The sequence below is a fragment of the Cucurbita pepo genome, chromosome 10 (genome assembly GCF_057944985.1).
Source record: "Cucurbita pepo subsp. pepo isolate OVF chromosome 10, ASM5794498v1, whole genome shotgun sequence".
Lineage (NCBI taxonomy): Eukaryota > Viridiplantae > Streptophyta > Magnoliopsida > Cucurbitales > Cucurbitaceae > Cucurbita > Cucurbita pepo.
In genome coordinates this window covers 15,683,098-15,688,173 of record NC_141807.1, presented here as the reverse complement: position 1 = coordinate 15,688,173, position 5,076 = coordinate 15,683,098, and the positions used below count along the sequence as shown (strand labels likewise).

General features: G+C 35.2%; 2 non-coding genes across 2 annotated transcripts; both read right to left on the bottom strand.

Annotated features, from left to right (window-relative positions):
- Nucleotides 1–261: 261 nt before the first annotated feature.
- On the bottom strand, nucleotides 262–334 carry TRNAC-GCA (transfer RNA cysteine (anticodon GCA)). The gene has a single exon. It is a non-coding gene; the product is annotated as a tRNA-Cys (tRNA).
- Nucleotides 335–4,354: 4,020 nt separating this feature from the next.
- On the bottom strand, nucleotides 4,355–4,427 carry TRNAF-GAA (transfer RNA phenylalanine (anticodon GAA)). The gene has a single exon. It is a non-coding gene; the product is annotated as a tRNA-Phe (tRNA).
- Between the last annotated feature and the right edge of the window lie 649 nt (nucleotides 4,428–5,076).

Genomic DNA, 5,076 nt, shown 5'->3' with positions numbered 1-5,076 from the left:
AACCATGTTCACAGTGGGTGCTTAGTCTTATTTCTTTTCCTTTAGACACTCTATGGTCGGGAGTAAATCGAACAAAGTGTCTGTCCAAATTAGGTGCTTAGTCTTATTTCTTTTCCTTTAGACACTCTATGGTCGGGAGTAAATCGAACAAAGTGTCTGTCCAAAATAAACATGTTCACAGTGGGTGCTTAGTCTTATTTCTTTTCCTTTAGACACTCTATGGTCGGGAGTAAATCGAACAAAGTGTCTGTCCAAAATAAAAGGGCCCAAACCAGATTCGAACTGATGACCTCTTGATCTGCAATCATATGCTCTACCACTGAGCTATGGACCCATTTTTCATAATTTTAACCTTAGTGACCCCTTCTATAGAGTATCAGTCCAAAAGTGTAAAAAGTGTCTGTCCAAAAGCTTTTCTAGGATACGTCATCACCAAAGTTTGAGACAAAGACCATTGGATGGGTTTTAATAAGGCCTAAATAAATTTAAAATCCAAAAAAATGGATATGAGTTTGATATTATTTGATTTTTTGGGTATGTACAACTAGTTGTTTTCTTTTGATTACATTAATGAATGGATGTAGATGTTTAAAGTGTTGACATTAATGGTTTTAGAAAATATCAACACATCATTAATATAAACTATCAAATTTTTTTGAAAGGATTGAAAATATCATTCATAATCTTCTGAAATTCGGATGGAGCGTTTTTTTAGCCTAAATGACATGACGTTCCTCTCATATTTTCTAAATTGGACATAAGTGCTATTTTATATTTGTCATTTTAGGAAATTAGAATTTTCTGTAATCCCAATTTCATGTCGAATTTTATAAAAACATTTGACTCTAAATTCTTTTTATCAAATCATTTTTGTTTTGGATTGGATATCTTATTTATTCTAAAACCTTAGTCAAAGGTTTGTAGTTAATTACCAGTATCATAATTTCTGGTTTCTTTTCACCATGTTGTTAACCTAAAATGTCAGACATGACCACATGCTCTTTGAAGACTTTATCAGCTTCCTCTGCAAAATATCACCTAAAATGTTACAGTATTTAGTGTTTGATGCTTTTTGACTTAACCATAGGGTTCTATTTACAGTGAACTTGTGATAATTTTTGTCAAATTATATATTTGAATACCTAATACATTAAGATATAATATCTTATTTAAATAATATTAAAATGTGGTAGAATATCATAATATATGTTTAACTAATATGAATCTCATTCAAATTTCTAATATATATTTTTATTTAATGTTTATGATACACATCAATTATTTTAATATTTAAAATATCAAATACGTTAATATGTTTTGATATTAAACTTCAAGACTATAGGAACTTGCTGAGAGGACTTGAGAGTTACATTGGCCCACGATGCATCTCGTGGACGATGCAAAACTATGGTGGCGCTTGAAGGTGAATTGTATAAAAAACTGGTCATGCACCAAAAAATCGTGGGAAGACCATTGATGGAATTGAAGCAATCGGCGCTCCCCTGGATGGGTTTCCAATCAAAGACCTAATGTTTGATGTTGACTCTTTTGAAGAAAGAGCCACAGGATCGAACAACAAGAAACGTGGCGGTAGCTCTGAGAACTCTATCACACACATAAAAAAACGTGTCGAAGAGTTAGACATTACACAGAAGATCTGGCTTTCATCGAGGAGACCTGAGTTTGATTCTCGACAATGAAATTTTATTTTCTTATTTCTTTTATTTTATAGTTTCATCTTTGTCACCAATTATATTTAAACTTTACCTAGGTTTGAGAAGCACTATAATGGATGAGTTCAATAGTATCTTAAATTTAAAAGACTTTTATGAACTTGGTTTGAGAGGCACTATAATGGTCAAGTTCAATAGTATCCTAGATTAAAAAGACTTTTATGAACTTTGAACTTTAATAGTGTTATGTCATAGATATTTTGTTCAATTTCAACAAGTGAGGTTGAGGTCATTCAAATGGTTAATGTGATAATCCGGTCATTTTCAAGGTCTCTTTTGTTGAACGCCATCATGGCTGAGATGACTTAGATGAGCACCAGAGTGAGTTTGATAAGGAGGGTCGTAGAGAACCACACCCCAAGCCAAGCTCATGTTGGGCTTAACAAACTGAAAATCCAAAAATAGAAACCCTTAAATGGGAACCGGGATGCTAACGAATTAAAAAACTTTATTTTTGACGTAGAACAATACTTGAAGGTTACAGGAACTTGTTCATAGGACCTAAGAGTTACGTTGGCCACAATGCATTTCATGGACGGTGGCGCAACAAGGTGGATGATATAAAAAATGGGTCATGCACCATAAACTCATGGGAAGACCGTTGATGGAATCGATGCAATCGACGCTCCCCTTGATGGGTTGCCAATTAAAGACCTGACGTTTGATGTTGACTCTTTTGAAGAAAGAGTTACACAATCGAACAGCTCGAAACTTTGCGGTAGCCCTGAGAACTCTAACACACACAGGGAAGGACGTGTAGAAGAGTTAGACATTAAGCAAAAGATCATGCTAAAACTCTTCAGCGATCTGACAAAAGACTTCAGGACATCTACACCAAAAATCCATTGTCGTCCAGCGGTTAGGATATCTGGCTTTCACCCAGGAGACCCGGGTTATTTCATTTTATTTTACAGTTTCTATCTTAGATTAAAAAGACTTTTATGAGCTTCGTACCTTTGTTCGAGTTATGTTATAGATATTTTGTTCAATTTCAAATGGTTAATGCGATAATTCAGTCGTTTTCGAGGTCTCTCTTGTTGAACGACATCATGGTTGAGATGAGTAGGTGATTCAAATGGTTAAGGCGATCATCCAGTCGTTTTCGAGGTCTCTCTTGTTGAACGACATCATGGTTGAGATGAGCACCCGAGTGAGTTTGACAAGTTTGGCAGTAGAGAACCATACCTCAAGCCAAGTTCATGTGGGCTTAACAAACTTAAAATCCAAGAACACAACCCCTTAAATGGAAATCGGGATGCTAAGGAATTAAAAAGCTTTATTTTTGACGTAGAACAATACTTGAAGGTTACTGGAACTTGCTCATAGGACCTAAGAGTTACGTTGGTCGCAATGCATCTCATGGACGATGCAAAACTATGTTGGCGCTCGAAGGTGAATGGTATAAAAAATGGGTCATGCACCATAAACTCATGGGAAGACTGTTGATGGAATCGATGCAATCGACGCTCCTCTGGATGGGTTGCCAATCAAAGACCTGACGTTTGATGTTGACCCTTTTGAAGAAAGAGCCACACGATCAAACAGCTCGAAACGTCGCGGTAACTCTGAGAACTCTATCACACACATGAAAGGACGTGTCGAAGAGTTAGACATTACCCAAAACATCATAGTAAAACTCTTCAGCTATTAGACAAAAGACTTTAGGACAACTACACCAAAAATTCATTGTTGTCCAACGGTTTGGATATTTGGCTTTCACCTAGGAGATTCTGGGTTGATTCTCTGAAATTGAATATTATTTTCTTATTTCTTTTTATTTTATAGTTTCATCTTTTGTCACCAATTATATTTAAACTTTACCTCATTTTGAGGGGAACTTTAATGGTCAAGTTCAATAGTATCTCAGATTAAAGACTTTTATGGACATCATACTTATGTTAGTGTTATGTTATAGATATTTGTTTCAATTTCAACGAGTGGGGTTGAGGTGATTCAAATGGTTAATGCGATAATCCGGATATTTTCGAGGTCTCTCTTGTTGAATGCCATCATGGTTGAGATGAGCACCCGAGTGAGTTTGACAAGAAGACCCGAATTTAAACTTTACCTACGTTTGAGAGGCACTATAATGGTCAAGTTCAATGGTGCTGAAATGATTGTTATTGAACGCCAACAAGGCTGAAATGATTGTTATTGAACGCCAACAAGGCTGAAATGATTGTTATTGAACGCCAACAAGGCTGAAATGATTGAGATGAGCACCGGAGTGAGTTTGACAAAATTGAAATAAAATCAAATAAAATCACTAAAAAAAAAAGTTAGCTATTTCAACAATAATCATCGGTTACATGGTCACCTTCAAATCTTTAGTTTGACACTCTCACAACTGAGCTATCCCTGCTAACGTTAAAAATAAAAATTCATAAGTAAAGCTATTTCCACTAATTCATTATATTTTAAATAGAAATAATAATCAACTAAACTATAAGGTGTTATAATCCCAACTAAGTGATCCCAAATAACATAAAAAATGAACTAAGTGATCCCAAATAACATAAAAAATGAATAATCACATGTTATTTCCACTAATTCATTATATTTTAAACATAAATAATCACTAATTTTGAAAAGAATAGTTAAATTATGCAACATGAACCAAGTGCAGTGAACGTAGATCGAACACGTGACCTTCAGATCTTCAGTCTGACGCTCTCCCAACTAAGCTATCCCCGCAATCATTAAAAATGAAAATTTATCGGTAAAGATATTTTCGCTGATTCATTGAGATTTTAAAAAGAAATAATGACTAATTTTTTATTGAATAGTCAGGTTATGCAAATTGAAACAGGTGCGGTGAACGTGAACGTGGATAAAACACGTGTGACCTTCAAATCTTCAGTCTAAGAATCTCCCAACTAAGCTACTCTTGCTAACATTAAAAATGAATATTCATCAGTAAAGGTATTAGGTACACTTCTTAAAATTCAACAAAAGGCAATAGTATTAGACCGAGATGCAAGATTTAAATCTCCCTTCTGGAAAATTTAACAAAAGGCATTGGGTACGCAGTTATAGTACGACATTCCACCCATAAAAAGATGGTCAAACAAAAATGCTCAAGAAAATATTGGAAGACATGTTAAGTACCTACCCCTTATGAAATTCGCTTATAATAATATTTTCCAAGCCACCATACAAATGGCCACATACGAGGTTCTCTATGGACGAAGATTTCGATCCCCTATCTTTTGGGAAGAAGGGGGGAAAACGACAACTATTGGGCCAGAGCTGGTGCAAATTACCAACGCCGCAGTCCAGAAGATTAAAGCTAGGATATAAACCGCACAAAGCCCAGAGAAAAGCTATGCAGACCTAAGGCGCA